Source organism: Gossypium hirsutum, chromosome D05 (genome assembly GCF_007990345.1).
Source record: "Gossypium hirsutum isolate 1008001.06 chromosome D05, Gossypium_hirsutum_v2.1, whole genome shotgun sequence".
Lineage (NCBI taxonomy): Eukaryota > Viridiplantae > Streptophyta > Magnoliopsida > Malvales > Malvaceae > Gossypium > Gossypium hirsutum.
This window is the reverse complement of record NC_053441.1, coordinates 53,517,101-53,539,659: the sequence shown is the minus strand read 5'-3', so window position 1 is coordinate 53,539,659 and position 22,559 is coordinate 53,517,101. Positions and strand designations below refer to the sequence as shown.

At 34.4% G+C, this 22,559-nt stretch overlaps 1 non-coding gene across 1 annotated transcript; it reads right to left on the bottom strand.

Annotated features, from left to right (window-relative positions):
• Positions 1–15,061: 15,061 nt before the first annotated feature.
• On the bottom strand, positions 15,062–15,167 carry LOC121218014 (small nucleolar RNA R71). The gene has a single exon (XR_005914287.1). It is a non-coding gene; the product is annotated as a small nucleolar RNA R71 (small nucleolar RNA).
• Positions 15,168–22,559: the final 7,392 nt, after the last annotated feature.

Below are 22,559 nucleotides of genomic sequence, written 5' to 3'. Positions count from 1 at the left end.
AAGCAAAAGAGTTGTATATTTGGGGATATTTGAATTTATTTGAGATAGGGCTGGATTGATTTCGAAATCCCCTGTTCCAACTTTGGAAAATCATTGTAAAAAAATAATTATGGCCTGAAATTTATATGCTTGGATTCCTTATTGAGTCTATTTTTAATAGAAACAAACTATACCATTGTTTGAATTTTGTACATAGATTTAAGTAAATTTTAGTAAATGGAGGTCAGAACCGTCAGGCAGTGAAACAGGGGAATCTTTAAAGAATAAAATGTACTAATTGGCTAAATAAAAAATTCTTAAAATTTTATGGTGGAAAGATATATGAGTCTAGTTTCAGAGAAAATTTACGAAACTTAATTTGAAGTCCTGTAGCTCCAGATAAAAATAAATTAGCGTCTCTGACGCAGAAAGACAGTTTGCTGGAAATTAAACGAACCTTGAAATTTATGTGTGACTAAAATTATGTTGCTATGAAATCATGTGGGAAATTTATTTATTTGTCATATGTTTACTTACTAAGCTATATGCTTACTCGTTTTTATTTTCCCTTGATTATATTGACATCAGCCAGCTCGAAATTTGGACGAAGTCAGGAAATCATCCACACTGTCATCAACTTTTTGGGTATTTTGTAATTAATATTTTGAAAGATGGCATGTATAGATGACTTTATGTAATGTGGTATAAATATATATAGTGTTGTTCGGTTTAATATGTTGGTGATTATTAATGGAGAAATTATGTCTGAACATATATCTGTAATTGGTTGGAAATATTGAAGTTGTTTGAAATTGTTTTTGGAAAGTTGCAGGGAGTTTTATGTAAAAACAAGCAGAAATGTTGCAGAAATTTTTGTAAAAAAAATTATAAGTGTTTGAGTTCTAGTAATACCTTATAGTCTGTTTCGGCAAGGAACACGGGTAAGAGGTGTTACAATTTTGACAGGTGAGTCAGTAAATATTATTTATTTAATATTTAAAAATATTTATTAGTGTCATATTAAAATTTGGTGAAGAAATTTTGAATTTTTAGTTAGTTAATTAAGTGAAAAGTATTAAATCGCAAAAGATGCAAAAGTTATTCGTTATAGGTTTATTTGCCTTAAATTGATTTAGACACATGAAATAAGGGTCTTATGTGGTAAATGTACCTATTCTGATTATAGTGGACGGTTGTGGAGTGTTATAACATGAAATTAAATTAATTTTTAAAGGGTAAAGTTGTAAATTTATATTTAAATGAAAATTAAAACAAAACAAAAGGCTAATAATCATCCTCTTCTTCATTGGTACTAAACAAAACTGAAACCACCATTTTTGAATTAGAGAGGATTCGACCAAGCCTTGTTCTTCATGCATGGTTTGTATTTGACTTCCGTTTTTAGTGATTTTTATGTTTTTGAGATCATTTTAGCTTAATTTAGCTAACTCGATGGTTAATTTATAAAATTGTTAAAATTTTAGGGACTTACTATGAAGATTTATATGTGTTTGTCAATATAGTTGATAGATCTATAAGCTTAATGGTAAAATAGAAACAATTTGTTAAGTAAATTTGATTGATTTTGAACTTAGGGACTAAATAGTTATAATTTCAAAATTTGCATGGTTTAGTTGTAATTATGTAGCTTTTCGGGCTATATAGGTACTATAGTGAATTCGCCTAGGGATTTTTAGGTTAATAGTGAAATTTTTGTAGGTTTTGAGATAGAGACTAAATTGCATAAAGGATAAAATGTTGGGGTAATTTTATAAATTTATAATGAATGGGCTTATAAGCTTAAGTTTGATTATTTGAGCTGTTGAATCGATTAATTGAATGAAACTTATTATTTAGATCAAGAAACGAATCAATCAGACTCAAATTGTGGAAAACCTAAATTAACTAATTAGTCGTCGGTGTTGTATTCGTAACCGTTTTGGTTTAGGTATGTTCATATATTGTTTAAACTTATAAATTGTTGTTTTTGGTAACATGTTAACTATTATTGATGTTAGGTATATTTAAATTGAATTATATATGATTATTAGGGATTTTGGACTAAATTGCGGTGTTGATTAAATTGATGATTATGCTTGGAAAATGAGAAATACATGGATGTGTGCTTGAAATGGTATAATGAAAATGAAGTTAAATTATTTAGATATGTAATATGGCCCATATGAACCTCATGAATGCTCAGGATACAAATGACATGTCATTAGGGGTTATTTACAGTTTCGGATGCTGGTCTTGGATGTCCTACCGATGGCTGAGGTCCTGCATTTGTTGCGGATTCTCTATAGCTCGTGTGAGAAGCATCATGTAGCCCAACATCTCGACCCAAAACTCATGTGAGCAGGCCTATTTCACAACTCGTGTGAGCATATATTGTTACAGTCACTGCTTGTGTGAGCATTTACTCGAGTATTCGATGTTATTTCATTTGGTTCAATGAGTAATAAAGACTTAAATGAATGAAAAAATTTATATGAAATGTTATATGATCTTGATAGATGAAATGGAAAATGTTGGTATCAATGCTTTGACATGAAAGAGTGATTCTTATTGGAGATGTAATGAATGAAATATGTTCTTTACATGTTCACTTATACATGTACCATGATATGTTGGGATTATATGTTTCATTGTCATATTTACTAACCTTATGAGGTTTGTGTTGTATAGGAAAGAAATGTATGCTCAAGATCTAATTAATGAATTTATTCATGAATGGTTTGACTAAATACATATTTGGTAAGTTTAAGTTTATGTTATACGAGCTTACTAAGCACTAGTTGCTTACGTTAGTTGTTTTCTTTCCTTGTAGGTCATCGAAAATCTCGGTCTGTTGGAAGCAAGTAGGAGCATTCACACTATCCGTTCTTCAACTCGGTAGACATTTAATCATTTTGAAGTTGGATTATGAAAGGCATGTACTAGGAGCCTTTGAGTTATTTTGCTTATGAAGATTTTGTTTATAACTTTGGTTAAGTAAGATTTGTAGTTGTGTATATATTTTGGAATCATGGCTCTTGTATGTTTAACACCCTGTACCTGGCCCGATTGTGGAGCCTGAATATCAGGATGTCACACCACTGTCATGCTTCACACACAGTATAAAATGTCACATTAATAAGCAATTGTCCTTTTTATTAGCGCTCTTACAAATTTTTAAGTCAAGCATATATTAATCATCATGAAAACATGCCAAAAATACTTCAAACAAAGCAATAACATCACTTAAATATGCATTAGAGCCACTTAGAAAAATTCCAAAACAAGTCACGCAGGTATCTATACAGTCACTTGTGAATATGATGTGCGGATTGTGCAAGTATACACGTTGAACAAGTAATAAAGTGATGAGTGAGATCGTCTCCACAGGGATTGGAAAGGTATAATTTGGTCGAGTTATTAGAGTTAAGCTTGATTAATGCTAAAGAATAATATAATAATGAGAATGTATTGGCAAAATGAGAGAATGATGATGTATAAAATGTGCAAAACAAAACAAGTAAACGAAACAAGAATGTCATGACAAAGAAACTATAGAAAAGAAGATTAGGGACCTGTGATATTGATTAGGACGGCTGGGATTATTGATGCATCTACCTTCTCTAACTATTAATGCCACAGAAAATTCTTGAACATTCTACTACTCGACAGGTTACAGTCTACTTCTTTTGAGAGCAAAACCTTAGGTTACCTCCCCTAAAGTACTATATGTCTATAGACTTGAGTTCGGTTACCACTAATATTTTCTACCTTCCTTCGTACAAGGAAAGGCTCTATGTCTAGAGGTTGCTGCGAATAAAGAATTTATCATTCACTCATACTATCCATTGTTTATCTAGTTAACCTAACCTTATCAGAATTAAGTTATCTTTAATAACCTACTGCACATTCGTCAAGACACAACCCGTATAAATCATGAAATACCATTGAATAAAATAGTAGAATAATTCCAACTTAAACCGTAAACATTAATAGAAATTAAAGGGTTTAGCAAAGTAATCTCGAGCGTAAGAGATTTAGCTCATAGTTGGGTAAATCAAATTTGAGTTTAATTCATTAACCAACATCATCTTTAACAAATAAGTTCTAAAAGAATGCAATAAGAATCAAAGGAGAAAATTTGATATGATAGTTTTCGCCTATCCAGCTCTCAACATCGGTAGCACAATTTCTTGCAGCTGCCAAAGATGATGTAGTCATTTTCTCCTTCTTCAACTGCCTTACTTCTTAGTCTTTCCCTTCTTTTCTGTCAAAAGACGCTCTCCCTTTTTCTATCCAAAAACTTTCTTTTTCTAGGGTTTCCCCTTTGGCTTTTATAAGTTTAACCTTCTAGGGTAGGTCCATTAGCCCATAATCCTTTCTCTTTTCAAGTGGATTTATCTGGTACAAGTACAGCTAGGGTTGAGAATGGTACGCATTGAGTGCTGACTAGGAATCTTCCAAGCATTGCCACAAAATTTGTGTTGGCAAACTATCCAAAATTTGTCACAACAAACATTCAATCCTTTACTCCTTTCCCTACACTCTGCACCTACCAATTAACCACCAAGCAAGTCCTCTCCATAGGAAATCAAAAGCAACATATAATAACACTTAAGTACAATGCAAGCTCTTTAATGCAATGCTCTAAAAATACCAATACAATATCTTAAAATGCAACTAAACTTACCGAGGTATAGGCAGTTAACTAAGCCTGAAGGCATGAAATATAACTCTTTTCAAGAGTTATCACACCCCCAAACCTTAGCTACTCGGCCTATTACTATAGTGGAATGCCCTTAAACTTCTTTTTCTTTATGACACACTCTTACCTAAACTTGCTTTTTCTAATCAACAACACAATGGAGCTAACAAAGTGTTGTTGACCTATTCGACAATTCTAAGCATTGAAATGTTTTATGGCATTTCTTTGATTTTTCTTAAGCTTCACCATTTTATTCATTATTGAGTATTGCCATTTTACTAAGCTTAGCTTAAAAAACCTTTAAGTTTATTAAAAGAACTTACTATAGACCAATTGTAATTGAAGTTAGGACATCTCATTTTTAGGGGTCGATTCTCAAGCAAACTATCCTAAGCTAAATTTACCTAATCCACTGTCATATTTTTCTAGATTTATTGAAGAATTAATCTCCTCATCGAACATCACAAATAAAAATTATACTCATAACAGTCTAAATAATCCTTGGCAATTAGGTTTGTCATGGCAAAATTAACATGCTCAACTAAACATCTAATTCATCCTAAATGCTCAATACACCTCCAAACCTAAGGGATGCATTGTTCTCAATGCATGCTCAAACATGAATCATGAATGCAAGAATATATTTACACCAAGAATGTCATGGAAAATATGGATATTATGATGCAATAAAGGGAAAAGAACTCCCCTGGCTCGGAGCTTGATTATCATTGCTTTAATTTTGACGGTTGGACTTTCGTGTCGAATGCTTCTAACGTATTTTCCTTTTTAGTGATTCGAGTGGCACGTTCTCTTCTTCGTTGTCGGACTTGGTAATCTCATCAATGATATGATTGATTTCACAATCTTGTTTAGTCATTTCTTAGGTAGATGTAGGTGGACAGCTGCAGTACTATCCTTCGGTGGTGCCAGTGTAGGGGTTGCTTCTTCAGTCCCCTCGTCATCAATCTTTATGTGGATTGATTCATTCTTTTTTGCGTCTTCATCAGGTGATTTGGTTATTTCCCTTTAGTAGTAAGGTTGGTGGTTTCAAACTTTGCTTTAGTTGGCTCTGCCTCGACCATCCCTTCTTTGACAGATGCCTGTAATTCCTTAGAGAATTCAGGGAATGCAAGCATAGGCTTGGTAAAGTTCTTTTGAAGGGTCCTCTTCAGGGCAACATATCTATTCTCTACAAAGTTCAAAAAATGGTCATTCGTTCTTACGCATTTTCCAAGTCTGTTGGAATTCGAAGTTGTTGAGTCTCGAATAGATTGAGCTTCTTCTGTAACCTCTCAAATGAGCTGAGCACTTGTTACTCAAATAGACTGTTGGAACTAAAAATGGTTATTATGGCAAATGTTGGTGTAGAGGAGGTAGAAGTTGAGCCATGTAGTTGTTGCTGTAGCAAGGCCTATCCAGATATCTTGGCTACAATAATCCTCATGATTGCGACTTTAGTTGGGGTTATATCCTTGCTAGGCTGGACTTAGAAATTGACACGCTGGCAAAGTACAGTGATTAGGGATGGAAATATGAGACTCCCTGCATTTTTTTGCGCACAATGGTGGATTTCATTGAATATTTTTGCTCACATTAATCCTTCTGCGCATCATGATTGAGTAGAGTAGCAACATCTGCTCCTTGGAGACTGTAAAGTTATGGGTAGAAGGGATTAATCATGTCTTTAAGAAATGATACCAAATCTTCAACTGGGCTTTAAGGACACCCTTTCAACTATGTAACAATCTTGCCTAGATACCGTCCACTGAGTTCCCTCAACAAAAAGATCTTGCAGGACATGATTCAACCCTTCAAAGGTGACGGTTGCGATGAATTGAGAATGCTTGTCTTGTAAATCAAAAAGCCCATATTGAGCATTGATGTTGTCTTCATCAAACAACACTGACGCTCCTCGAACATATATGAAAGCATTATTGGGCGAAGTGGTGTGAGCGTAAAACTCACGAACAAGCTTGGTCAAAACATGCTCATGATGCAAGCAAAAGATTTGCCACCCATATTTTTCTACCACAGAAGAGATGGAAGTGTCATACCCCATAAAAGGTTCATCTTTGAAAAGAAAACATTTTTCGAGGCAAAATGGCCTCTTGGATATAATGTTCTTACTCTTCTCCTCTATCGCAGTATTAAAGAATGTTCATGGTGGCACAACAGCTATCTAGAGTGTAAATAATCAAGACATTGTTAAGGTTTATGGAAAACGTCGATTGAGAAGAGTAAAGGGGAAAAAATTAGTTCCTGAAGAGGCACAAGAAGCTTTGAGTTGTAGGTTGATTCGCTTGCCAAGTTCCACAAAATATAACTACAAGAACATGGAAATTAAACAAAACATTAAATATGCTTAGTAAGTTCATAGGTTTTTAAACGTAGAACTCACCATTAATATAGATAACTTAACTAAAACACATTTTCCCCTGCCAACACATTTCCTACGTCTAAGGTGAGTGCATCACATTGAATCATGCAACATCTTTCCATGTATTGTGTACCATTAAAACATAAGTGAGACCATCAAGCATTCCTACCTTTTTCCAAGATATATATTTATATTACCATAAAATCAGTGACACCTTTACTTTAACTAGTCAACCCTACAAACTTTTATGAACAAAAATGGATACGCAGTAACCAACTGTAACATGCCAATTTGCTCATAAGGGTTATTTCATCTGATAACATGCTAGTTTACCCATAAGAGTTATTCCATCCGATAACAAATTATTTTGCTCATAAGAGCTAAAATTGGAAATTCGCAACAAATGCTGGACTGTTGTAACATCAAAGAACTTCCTTCATTTTCTTCACATCTCTTTTACAACTCATACAGTGCGCAAACCCTATTAGCATGCCAATTGTATCCTTTTTTCATTTGGGCTCCATTTACATATATGAGATTTTTTTTACCATTCAATACCTTTCTCACCTTATGTACCAGTTGCTAACATTTTCTAAATACATTTAACTCAAACATTTCATAATTAAACACCACATTGTCATATGAACTTACTGATCGCCTCCAGACTTACTAACATCCAATGTGTGAATACTGTAGTAAAATATATAGATATATGAGAAGGTAACTGCAAGTATATGGGTCCAGTTGTAATATAGTTACAATAGAGTAGGTGAGTACTCCGAGAATCATAACCAAGGGAGGCGAGTGTTAGATCAAATTTAACCTCAACATTGAAATATTTAATTAGTACTTTAATTTAGTTATAGTACGAAAGTAAAATAAAAATGTTTTTAAGATTTTTATAATAATAAAATAACATAAAGAAATAAAATTCAAGAGATAAAAGAATAGAATAAACCAAATTTGATTATGGGTGATTAACTCACTTCAGTAATCCCCATCAACTGTTGCTTTAGGTTCCTCGTCAATCAACTAGTCACTATCCTAGTAGAATCTTCCGATCTTCCAATCAAATAATGAGTCAGCAAAGAATACTTATCTTCCAACCTCACAATCCATACCAGTTTGGGGTGAAGGTGTTCACGAATAGGCTATACCAATTTTGGGTTAATTCCTACCTTGATGATTTCATAGAGTTGTCAGGCCTAGGGTTTAGGTTCTTCCTTTCTCAAACAACTAATCCGTTGAGTAACCCTATAAAATAGTTAACAGATTATACCTCCACTCACTAATCCCCCATAGAGGGATTAGTTCCTCATGGTTTTCATAAACAATATGGAATTGATGTAAAGAGAGAACATGATGAATGAATTAAAGTGTAGAGTTTAGGAAAACACATGATTTGTATAAAAGATGGATATGGATCCACAAATTTTGATTGTCTTCACAAATTAAATCTCTCGATAAAACAAGAACAACTTGAAAATAAATCTAAAAACCTAAAAGAAGGAAAATCTAAACTAGAATTAAAAGTAGGAAACTAAACTAAGGAATTGGTGTCAATAACATGTGACAAATGAGCCTATTTATAGATTTTCAGTGGTCATCGTTCTTAAGTCTAGGTTAGCTAATGTTCCCAAGCTTTAAGTTTGATTGTGAGGACCAAAACGCCCCCAACTCATGTTTAATTCTCATCTAGAGTCAATGTCGTGACACTCTAGGACCTGTGTCGCAACATAGGAGTAACTATACTCCTCTTGGGATATTTCAAGGTATGTCACGACACCCTTAGGTTGTGTCGCGACATCGAAGGCAGTCTCGTGAATTATCCATTAAAGATTTCTTCTCAGGGCCAAAGCCAGAACAAATTTTTAGAGGGGCTGAATGAATTTTAATTTTTTTATAGTCTATATCTTTATAATTTTTAAAGGACTAAATGAAATTTTTATAATTTTAAGGGGACTAAAGTGTAATTTTACCTTTACTAATTTAAATTTTTAAAAAAATTAAAGGGCCTAAATAGCAATTTTCCATTTTAGAGGGGCTGTGGCCTCTACTAGCCCCCTAGATTCGCCTCTGTTTCTACTTATATACCTCAGCACTAACCGATATCTAATAGGTAAATGTGGTTAATTACCATATAAAACATTCAAAAATTCTTATTAATTCCATTTAACTAGCTAGCCAATAATGTGTAACTTTTATCATTCTTAAGGTTTAGTCCTTACATCTACAATACTAACCTGTCAACCAAATTACCAAATCAAGGATTAATATAACGTCTATAATGGACTTGTAAATATTAATGAATAATATTTACTGACTCACTGGTCAGAATCGTGGTCCTGAAACCATTATTTTTGACACTATAGAAAATGGAGTTGTTACATTTTTTGGTGATTGTATCTACCATAATTGTCTATACATACTCCTTGTTTCTTGATCGATGGAATTGTAACTGTCCTCCTCAGTCTGAGGAAATCCCCTGAGCAGGATCTTATACGTACTTCGTATCGTGTACTCACCGAAGCTCTCAGGACACCATATTAATCTATTCGTAATTCCCTACTACACCAGTTGTATACCAAGGATTCTCCTTGCCTCTTGGTAATCAAACATTGACAACACCATATCTTCCTTTCATGCCCGACTCTATGCATCAATTAAATCTGCCACCTTTACTATTCCATTAACCCAGGATGAATTCACTTTGCAAGGTCTATCACTCGGCAGCCAAGGCATATCCCACACTAAAATTGAACTCCCTTCGTCAACCAACCAGCTACATCCCTTCATCAAAATTCCATTTTCCATCCATATGCTCCTCCATACTACTGAAGGTTGACTCCCTAGCTCAGCTTCTAAAAAACCATTGTTCACATAGTATTTTGCTTTTTATACTCGTGCCACCAATGAAGATAGATTACATACTAATTGCAATCCCTACTTGGCCAAAAGTGTTATATTAAATTTTGCCAGATTACGAAATCCCATACCCCTACCTTCTTTAAATCAAATATCCCGCCAAGAACACCAATGAATACTACGTTGCGATTGTGATTTCTGTCACCAATATATGTATATAATCAATTTTAATTCCTTGCAAAACGAGCTCGATAATAAAAAAAACATGACATTATGTTTGTAGGAATAGCCTGTAAAATTGACTCAATAAAACCCGCTTTCCCACATTGTGTTAAACATTGGTTACACCAACCATTAATCATTTCCCAAACTCAATCCTTTATACTTCAAAATGTCATATTCTAGTTTCATCCTTCCACAATCTACATCCCCAAATATTTCTCCAGATCCATCGAGCTTCACACCCCTAATGTCCCTACCATTATCTCATGAGTTTTCTCCACATTCGAGCTAAAGAAAATAAGAGAATTATTAAAATTCACCATTCGCCCTGAAGATTCTTCATACTCCTTCAAAATATTATTCATATTCTCTACCTTGATTGACGTTTCTCTTAAACAATCAAGCTATCATCAGAAAAAAAACAAATGAGACACCATCAGCCCCGATCTAGATGTCTTAGCCTCTTTCACCAAACCTTCATGACTCGCCAATTGTAGTAATGACGATCATTGCATAAAAGAAAAAGGAGAGGACTCAATGGGTCCCCTTATCGAAGCCCTCTTGATGGGGAGATATGCCCTCTCACATATTCATTCAACACCACTGAGTAACTAATTGAAAAGACACATTACATCACTCATTCCACCCACTTTACTGCAAAACCCATCTTCAACATAATCTCCTCTACCAAGTGCCATTCAACATGGTCACAAGTCTTTCTCATGTCAAGCTTCAGTGCAAATAAGCCCCTTCGACCACTTCTCTTCTTCTTGAAAAAGTGCAGTAGCTCAAAAGCCACCACAACATTACTTGTTAACAACCTTCCTAACACAAAAGCACTCTGTGCCTTATCTATACAATCGGGCATAATCACCTGAAGTCTATTTAAAATGGTTTTTGAAATAATTTTGAACAATACATTACATAAGCTAGTTGGTCGAAAATATGTCATATTACAAGGGTAGCTTGTTTTGGTATAAGTACAATATTGGTGTGATTTATATCAAACATAGGCAACCCGTTATACAATATGTATTGGTAGAATTTACTAATCTCATCACCAATAATATGCCAATATTTTTTATAAAAAAGAGCAGGCATACCATCGTTACCCAATGCCTTAGTAGGACTCATACTGTAGAAGGCTGCTACAACCTCCTCCTCTCTAAATCTCGATTGTAAAAAGTCATTCATGCCATTAGTAACCTGAATTGGGATACCCGAAAGGATTCGACTCATACCCCCTACCCTGTATCGTAAACAACTCTGAAAAATATTGGTAAGTAACCCACTCGATCCCCTTATCAATCACAATAGTTTGCCCATTTTTCTTCTCGAGCCTATATATTATTTTAAGTTGGTTCTAATAGGAAGAAAATATGTGAAAAAAATTTTGTATTTTGATCCCTATTACGTAATCAGTTAGCTTGTTCCTGTTGCTCCAACATATATTTCTCCCGTATCAATCTCCATATTTAATTACATCTTTGTAATGACTACTATAGTGCACTATCATCCAGATCCTCCCTACTTAACTTATCTAATCGATTCTCCAAATAAATCAGAACCATTCATAAGGAGCTCAGCTTACCCCTTGCCCATCTCATCAACCCTATCCAACAAACTTGATCCAATCAAGGACAGCACCCGTTGATTACAATTAAAGCCACCTAACTTCTTCTTCACATAACTCATCAAGCACCCAATCTGCTCAAATTTAAAGCACTGCTATTGATTCATGTATACACTGTTATTGTACCCCATATTGAGTAACAGTAGACAATGGTCAGATATTGTATGAGCGCAATGATGCACCTTAAAATTTGGAAACAAATCTCGCCACTCTATTTTCGCCACCCCTCAATTCAATCTTTCTCGAATATTATTCTATGGAATTTTGCCACGCTCCAATGCAAATCACAAACCCATATAACTAAAATCCAAAAACTCACAACCATCAGGAGTTGACCGGAACACCACCATTCGTCTTTCATTCCTTAGCTGACCTCTTTACTTCTCATGGGAATAAGCTCTTTCATTAAAATCCCCCATCACAAGCCATGAAAAATTATCACCCTCCGATAGCCTCTAAAGTAGCTCTCATGATTGATATTGGAGATTCTCCTCTAGATTCTCGTAAAACCCTATAAATCTCTGAGTGTTACCATCAGAATCATCCTCCATTATAAGATCAACAGCAAAAGAGTTCGAAGTGAAATAATACAACATTGTTTCTAACATAACGGAAATCCACCTCTAGTGTCATTGCTACTCACATCTATTCTATTTACGAAACCCCAACTCTTCTTTACCTTTTCCATCCTCAAACTCTACAACATTAACTTCTTGAAAAAACCTACACGAGATTGGTCTTCCTTAGCACATGCCAAAAGAGGCGAATAACTATAAACTCTAAATTGTATAGGATTTTTCTAGTCGTTTTTACCATCTTTTTACTTAAAAAGAACACTAATCCTGAGCATTTGTTAACAAATTTAGAAAATTTTGCTTAAATCTCAATCATGGACATAAATTTTTGAAATATGCAAATTTGTACTTTATTATATGATTTTTGTGCATAAATTAAATCATTTTCATGTTATTTATTAATGTGTTGTGTTTTAATAATGTTGTTGGACCATAAGGTGATATAATATAGAGCTCAGTACAATTCTTCCATGGATATGAACAAATCCACCCTACTTGGACAGTAAAACCATGCAAAATTAGGTCATAAGGATGTTAATTTGACCAAGTATAAGTGATGATACATGGTGGACATGTCTGGTTTTTTATTGGGTCATGAAACCGTCCAACAACAGAGAGTCAAGCCTAAATTCAGCACAAGTCAGTGGCTGCCCAAAAATCAGCTTTGGGACAATTATTTGGAGGTCCCTACACTTTGAAAATTATTAAAAATCAGCACATGAAGATTGTTCAAGAAACCATGCACTCTATGGCTAAATTTAGCATGATTCCATGCTTAAAGCAAGCAACCAACTCACCCTCATTTCCACTTGTTATGGCCGACTATTAATGAGAGAAAACCAAGGGATCTTTGATTCCATTTTTTTAGCCACCAACTTCAAGTATAAATACCACACTCCTCTCACCTTTTCATTCATCCCTTAATCCCTAAAATCGTCCATCATTCCATCATTCATTACTCATCCATTCATTTTTTTCATTCCCTCATTTTCTTCTGTCTTTCCACGCCTAGCACTTTAACCAGCAAAACTGTGATAAGGTTGTCTCTTGGCCAGCCACCTTGAAGATCCATTAGCAAAGGAGTAACACGATGATCGGAGGAAATCATCTTCATTCAGAGTTCACAAGACTACCAGTTTGAACAGGTTTTATTCTTCCTTTACTTTGTTATTTTGATTTAATCATGTTTGTAATGTGTTTTATGTTCTTATCATCAACAATGGTAGCTTAAATTTGTTGAGCTAGAATGATTGCATTTATTCAATGAAGTTTGATATATCATGTTTATAGTGTTTGTGCCTCAGGTGATTATGTTTTCAATTAAATTCAAGAATGTATTTCATTCATGCATGATTGGATGCATTTGAATTAGCTGAGCAATCCTAACCAAACAACGGCTAATAGACACAATAATTGAAAAGTGCATGCTTAATTTAGATCCGAATCTGACTAAATTAAAGGTTCATAATAACTTTGACAAGCTCTATTATCTTGCATATTCTTAGATTTATATGATTAAATTGTTTCAAACCTAATCCATCCTTGTTACTTCACAAAAATTATAAGAAACCCTTAGTTTAATATGGTCAGTAAAATCCATATTTCACTAAGTAAAAGATTCTGAAAGGACTTAATTTGGTTTCCAAACTCATGAAAGATCGAGTTGTCATGGAAAGTTTTCCGAACACTACTAAGCATGAGAAAAATAAACTAAGTTGAATAGTGTAATTATCCTAGCATATTCATGTTATTGATTGTTGAATTTTGTGTTTTTGCTGCTAAACTCATTTCATACATCTCATTTCATACTTTGCATTTTGATTACATTGCATTAGGGATCATCTTGCGCATAGATAATTCAATTTAGCTTAATCATCATTACTCAAAATATTTTTATCACAAAATTGTTAACTTTAATTCTACAATTACTTGATTAACATACACAGTCCCTGTAGAGACAATAACTCTTTTACTTACTTTATTACTTGATAACGACAGTGTACTCTTACCCAAACCGAGCGTTACAAGTTTTTGGTGTTGTTGCTAGGGACTATTGCCTTAATCATTTTTTTTGTGAAATTATCGTTTTCAATTTGGTTTTTATTTTTATCTAACTTCTAACTTTACTAATTTATTATTTATTTTTTATATTTTTATGAGCATAGATCGAATAATCGATTTATTACCCATAGACCCTAAAATCAAGTGGACATTTAGACAAATGAGACGTGAACAATCAGCTCAAAGACAAGTCAAGATGGACCTTGGAAATCAGAATGATGGATAAGATAATGGAGTCAATCATGTGCACAATCCAATCCTTATTGCTGATGATAGGGATCGTGTCATAAAATAGTACATTCTGCCACTCTTTAATGAGTTAAATCCAAGAATTAGGAGGCTAGAAATTGAGGCACCCCAATTTGAATCAAAACCAGTGATGTTTAAAATGCTCCAAATGGTTGGCTAGTTTAGTGGAATGCCCACGGAAGATCCACACCTTCATATTTGATTATTCATGGATATGAGTGATTCGTTTAAGATAGTCGGTGTGATTGAAGATGCATTGAGGTTGAAGTTGTTTCCGTACTCATTGTGAGATCAAGCACAAGCATGGCTTAATTTATTGACACAAAGTTTAATATCTACATGGCAAGAATTAGCAGAACAATTTTTGGTAAAAGATTTTCCACCAAGGAAAAATGTTAAGTTGCAAAATGAGATAACCATTTTTTAACAATTGGATGACGAATCTTTGTACGTGGCATAGGAAATATTCAAGGAATTACTTCGTAAGTGTCCTCGTCATGGGATCCCGCACTATATCTAGTTGGAGACGTTTTATAACGGTCTCAATGCACACACAAGATTGATGGTAGATACTTCTGCGAATGGTACAATTTTTTCTATGTCTTATAATGAGGCTTACGAGATCATTGAGAGGATAGCTAGTAAAAACTACCAATGGCCAAAAAATCGAGCAACTTTTTAAAGATGAGTAGCTCGAGTGCACGAACTGGACGCGCTGACATCACTCTCAGGTAAGGTACCTTCTATTTCTTCAATGTTGAAATAGTTTACCGCTAATGATTCTAATAATTTTGCAACCCAGACACCAAGTCAGTTCGAGGTTATTTCCTGCATATACTATGGGGATGGCCATTCTTTCGAGAATTGCCCATCCAATCATGAGTCAGTATATTACATAGGGAATCAACACCAAATAGAAGTGGACAAGGACCATAGTCCAACTTTTATAATCCTTCATAGCACAATCATCTGAACTTTTCTTGGAGTAACCAAGGAAATGGAAAACAACAAAAACATGCAGCATAGACCAAGTCAACCCCAAGGGTTTAATAAGCAAGCTCTAAAACTCCCATAAGCTGAGTCATCTAATAGTTTGGAGAACTTGTTGAAAGAGTACATGGTAAAGAATGACGCCTTAATCCAAAGCCAAGCAGTAACACTGAAGAATTTAGAAATCCAAATGGGTCAGTTAGCTACGGAGCTTTATAATCGACTGTAAGGAACCTTGCCAAACAATAAAAAAAATCAAAGGAATTTGGGTAAGGAACACCGCAAGGTAGTGGCTTTACGAAGTTGTAAGACTTTGGAGCCCAAGACAATTGTGATTGAAAATGAACCTACTGAGAAGGAGGAAAGTCAACCAACAGTTGAAATTCCTACACCAGTAAAGCCGGAGCTTACAAAGTCTGAGGAGATAAAATCTAATCCAGTAAATTGTAAAAAGCTAACATCTTTTTTGGATGTAGATTTATCTCCTCAGAAAAGTTGTTTGATTCAACCCAAAATTCCAACACCTTTATATCCTCAAAAGTCCCAACCAAATAAGTAAAAATAGGAGGTGCAATTCAAGAAGTTTTTGGATGTTCTAAAGTAACTACACATCAATATCCCGTTGGTGGAGGCTTTAAATAAAATGCCCAATTATGTAAAGATTATGAAGGACATCTTGTCCAAAATGAAGAGACTTAGTGAGTATGAGACTGTAGCCTTAATGAAGGATTGTTATGCGTTCTTACAGAACAAGTTTCATCCGAATCTAAGGACCCTGAAAGTTTTACCATACCCTGTAGTATTGGAGAATCTTACTGTGGTAAAGCTTTGTGCAACTTAGGAGTGAACATCAACTTGATGTCCAAGTCTATTTTCAAGCTATTGGGAATAGGTAAAGTAAGACTCATTATTGTGACACTCTAGTTGGTGGATCGATCTTTAGCATACCTAGAAGGAAAGATTGAGAATGTTTTGGTAAGAGTAGATAAATTTAGTTTTCTTGCTGATTTCATTGTCTTAGATTTTGAAACATATAAGGAAGTGTCGATCATCTTAGGGAGACCTTTCCTAGATATGGGGAAAACATTGATAGACGTGCAAAAAGGCGAACTCACCATGAGAGTTCAAGATGATTAGGTAATGTTTAATATTCTGAAAGCAATGAAATTTCCCGATCTGACAGAGGAATGTTCAGTGATAGAAGAGTTAGAAACTTTAGATTCTATGGAATGGGAGAATAATTTTGAAGACCCATTGGAGAAAGCCTTAGGGTCTAAACCATTGGAAGATGAAGAAGGTAACGAAAATCTAGCTATGATGGAAGCCAAACTGAAGAGATATGTTCAACCAGCAAGGTTTGAACCATTAGAGTTTGAAGTTCGAGAATTTGCACAACCGAAGTTGTCAATCGAGGAACCACCCAAACTCGAACTTCAGGTACTTCCTTCCCATTTGAAATACATTTATTTAGGTAACTATTCTACTTTGCTTGTGATTGTTTCAGCAAAATTAACAGAGCACCAAGAGGAGTAGTTGATTGAAGTTTTAAAGAAATTTAAAAAGGTGATTGGCTAGACCATAACTAACATTCGAGGTATAATTCATTCCTTTTGTATACACAATATTATCCTAGAGGAAGGGGAGTGAGCTAGAAGTGATGGGAAAATGAGACTCAATCCTCTCATGAAAGAGGCAGTGCGAAAGAAAGTGATCAAATAATAAGATGCGAGAATTATCTATCCCATCTCGGATAGTTCATGGGTAAGTCTGGAATTACAATTGTTGAGAATTAATATAATGAGTTAATCCTGACGAGAACTATCATGGGTTGGAGAATCTGTATTGATTACAGAAAATTGAATAAAGCCACTCGGAAGGATCATTTCCCATTGCCTTTTATGGATCAGATGTTAGATCGAATGGCAGGTAATGAATATTAATGTTTCTTAGATGGATATTCGGGATAGAACCAAATAGTTGTAGCCTTGGAAGGCCAACATAAAATCACTTTTACTTGTCCGTACGGTAAATTTGCTTTTAGGAAAATGCCTTTCAGTTTATGTAATGCACCTGCGACATTTCAGCGATGCATGATGGCAATATTTACTGATATGGTAGCAAATTTTGTTGATGCTTTCATGGATGATTTTTCTATTTTTGGTAATACTTACGATATTTGTTTGAGTAATTTGGCTAAGGTACTAAAGAGATGCAAGGAGACAAATCTTGTCCTTAAGTAGGAGAAATGTCATTTTATGGTTAAGGAAAGAATTGTCTTAGGGCATAAAAATTTTTAGAAATGGGACTGAAGTCAATAAAGCAAAAGTGGACGTAATTAAGAAATTACGACCACCAGTTAGTGTGAAAAAGAGTTCAAAGTTTCTTAGGCCATACCGATTTTTACCGAAGGTTTATAAAATATTTTTCAAAAATTTCTAAACCTTTGTGTATGCTGTTAGAGAAAGATACAATTTTTTATTTTGACAAAGCATGTTTAGAAGCTTTTGAGGAATTAAAAAGTTGGTTAATTTCAACCCCAACAATTGTTACACCTGATTGGAACTCACCTTTTGAGTTGATGTGTGATACAAGCTATTTTGTTGTTGGAGCTGTGATGAGTCATAGAAGCAACAAAGTATTTCACCCTATCTACTATGCAAGCAAAACTTTGACAGGAGCCCAGCTTAACTACACGGTAACTGAAAAAGAGCTCTTTGTTATAGTTTTTGCTTTTGAAAAGTTTTTTTCTTATCTCATAGGTACCAAAGTTACTGCATTTACTGACCATGCAGCCATTAAATACTTATTCACGAAGAAAGATGCTAAACCGAGGCTAATTCGATGGTGACTCTTTTGAGATCCAAGATATAAAAGGTGTTAAGAATCAAGTAGTTGACCTGTGACACCCCTAATTTGACCCTAGTCGGGAAGTGGTTTCGGGACCGCTAAACCGAGTTGCAGAAATAATTGAATATATTATTTTATGTCTAAAATATGTGATCATGCATGTGTGAAATTTGAATGCTTTGATTTTTGTCAATTTGAATGTATTTCTAAATAAAAAGGACTTATGTGAGAAAATTTAGAAATGTGCTAGGCAATTGCAAAATGGCCTATTAATGCATATTGTGAAAATGATGGGTTTGCATGTCAATTTACCCAAATTAAGGCATGGTGGCCAGCCATGCTATGAGTGGAAACATGTCACAAACATGTTATGTTAGTGATGGATGTTAGGAACAATAAAATAAGGAGTATGGGATACAAAATATATGCCTTTTATATTAATAAATTAAATGTTAAATGAATAAATAATATGAAATATGAACATATATTAAAAGAAATGGGTGATAAAAACAAAGTTGGTTCATCTTTTTCTTCTTCTCCATTGCCGTGAGTAGAAAAGGGAAAGAAGGAAAAAAATAGCTTGAGACACATTTGGCCATTAGCATAGATTGATTCTAAGGTATGAGTTTATGTCATTTTTTTGTTGAAAACTTGTGAAATTGAGTTTGTATCTTAGTTCTATCTTAAACCATGAGTTATTCTCTTAGATTTTTTTTATGGAAGCATGTACGGTTTTGTATAGAAAATCCTATGTTTGAAATTTGTTGTTAGAAAAGGGATTAAGAGTACTTAATAGACTCCATGAGGTTAAATTTCATATGAATAGGAAATTGTGAACTTAATTTATGAGCTAGATGCAATCCCTTATAAACCCCACGTTGAATTTCGATTTTGGTCAAAGAATGTGTATTCGGCCAAGTTCTTGATGAGTTAAATTTGATTGCTTGAAGCTTTAATTTGTAATTAGTCATTAGGTGAGTTTTAAACTTGTCAAAGTTGATAAATTGGGGGTTTAAATGGCTTGTTTATATTGTTAAGTTGGTTATGGTGGTTTCATCAAATGATGGTTATTAATGATTTTGATAAATTGACCAAAGTGTAGTGATAAGTGTGAATTATATTTGACACGTTGCTCATGATTTTGTTGATTCGGTTATGTCATGTATTTAATGGTGGTAAGATGAGCATTCGGTTTTTATCATGGAAGCATAGGAAGCTTGTTAAAGTTGAATTTTAGAAAAGTTAAATGTGTGTGTGCTTGTGCTAGAGCCGAATGTGTATATGTATACTATGAGGTGGTTTAGCTTAAAGAAAATTAAGGTGCTCGGAAGGTGATTGTCGTGGATAGTTTAAGTAATGAAATTTAATTTCTGTTATGTAAAGTGATGACATTGCTGTTTGCAAATTTGAAGTTAAAAATTGTTGATTGAGCATCAAGAGCTTATGGAAACAAAGTCGGATCGTGGAAAAAGGGAAATTGGTCGAATAGTCGGAATTGACGTACATTAGCGGTCGAGGTAAGTTTTAAGTATTAAAGCCTATAATGTGATTGAGTATGATATGTTAAGCACATATTAAAAGAATCATAACTCTATTGTAAATTTTTATGCATATAGCCTAATGGCTATTATGAAGTATAGGTAAGTTATTAATATGATATGTTGCCAAATGGATATGATATTATGAAGTGCTAAAAGGATATGTCAGAAGAGTAAAATTGTGATAAACCTGCTCAGGACAGCAGCAGTAACATGAATTTAGAAAATCACCATAAATCGTTGGAGTTGAATGAGAGGCTGAATAAATTATTAAATTAAAGCTTAAGGAGTCTAGTTTCTTATAAAAGAAACCGTGTAAGAAAATTTATTTCCGATAATGAGATATTTAAAGTTGTGTGAGACAGTGCAGAATGACACTGTAATCCTCTGTTCCGTTTTTAGAAAATCATTATAAATTGTACAAAAATGGTTATAAGATAAAATTTATATTCTTATACTCCTTAATGAGTCTAGTTTCAAATGAAATCAAATACAACACATTTTGAATCCTGTAAAATGAGAAATCTGATTCGTAGTGAAGAGTGGTCAGATTAGTCAAATAGTGAAACAGGGGAAACTTTAAGAAAAATCTGGTATTGATTGGCCAAACTTAAAATTCTGGAAATTTTATGGATGGAAGATATACGAGTCTATATTCAGGAAAAATTAACGGAAAGTGATTTGGAGTTTTGTAGCTCCAGTTATAAATGATTTAGTGACTATTGCTCAGGAAAAACAGCTTGTGCTGAATTTGAGATTGTGTTGTAAACCTTGATAAACTTGTTCTAGTTGCTCATAAGCTATTGATTAAACCCATACGTGAATTCTAAATTGTGATATTGGAAAATGATAGATGTAGATTCAGCCAACACAGTGTATATATGTGATAAGGCCTAATGGCCGATGTGATGAATGTGAAAGTGTATATGTGTGATAAGGCCTAATGGCCGATGTGATGAATGTGAAAGTGTATATATGTGATAAGGCCTAATGGCCGATGTGATGAATGTGAAAGTGTATATATGTGATAAGGCCTAATGGCCGATGTGATGAATGTGAAAGTGTATATATGTGATAAGGCCTAATGGCCGATGTGATGAATGTGAAAGTGTATATGTGTGATAAGGCCTAATAGCCGATGTGATGAATGTGAAAGTGTATATATGTAATAAGGCCTAATGGCCGATGTGATGAATGTGAAAGTGTATATATGTGACAGGGCCGAGTGGCCAACGTGATGGATGTGAAAGTGCATAAATGTGATAAGACCCGAAGGGCATTTGTGTCAGTACTATATCCGGGTTAAAACCCCGCAGGCTTTATGCGAGAATATTATCACTGATTAATGTCCGTAAGCTTTGTGCTCGTACTATATCCGAGCTCTAAAGGCCCGATGACTACGTGTGGGACTTTTGTCCGGGTAAGACCCGATAACTTCGTGTGGAGATTATGTCCGGGTAAGACTTCGTAATAAGAATTGCTTATAAATATATTCAATGCGAAAGGTTAAACAGGTATGTACTCCAAGTTTATATGTGAGCTTGATTTGCACTAAATCATAAGGTAGTTATGTGATGCATACGAGAGCAATCTATGAGACTATTCCTATGATTATGTGACATCGGATCAGTGTGAGAGGCGATGTGAAATCATACGATATATCTATGTCACATGAGCTCACTTTTATGTGAAAGTTTATCTGCATATTGTATATGATGAGATGTGCATATTCGGTAAAGGGATGGCATGCCCGAAGGAAGAGTGAAATAAAAATACGAACAACTATGTTATAATTGTTGACACTGCTTAAAACTTACTAAGCATTGTAATGCTTACTCCGTTTACTCTGTTTCCTCTGTTTTATAGATCTCATTGAGAAGCTACAGGCTCGGGGATCGTCAGCAACTAGTCACACTATCACTATCCACTGTTTGGTACTGCTATGTTTCGGATTATCTTATGGCATGTATAAAATAGACTAGTGGCGGAAGAATATTTTGGTTAATGTATATAGCCATGCGAAAATGGCTTATATATGTTTGAGCATAATGTTATAATCATTTGGTATGGAATGGTTAATCACTATCATAATTTGTGCTATTTATGCTAAAAGGGCTAGTTGAATCATGGAAACTATGAAATAGGTAAAGTCTACCTTAAAGGCAGATGCTGGCAGCAGCAGTGAGGTAGATTTGGAAAATCACTAAAAATAGTAGGACTGGAATTAAATAATTAATAAATTATGTAAACGAACCTTGATGAATCTATTTTCATAGGAAAGTAACGAAACGATCATATGGACAGTATGTTAAGAGATATTCAGGTTCTCGTGAGACAGGGCCAGAACGGTTTCTGGATTCCCTGTTCCGACTTTGAAAATTCATTATAAATTAACCAGAGACAATAAGGAGTCATGCCATATATGTATAGATTCCTCTCTGAGTCTAGTTTCTATAGAAACAAACGGCATCAGTATTGAAGCTCTGTGCAGGGAGATATCCAAGTCGTAATGCGCAAAGGT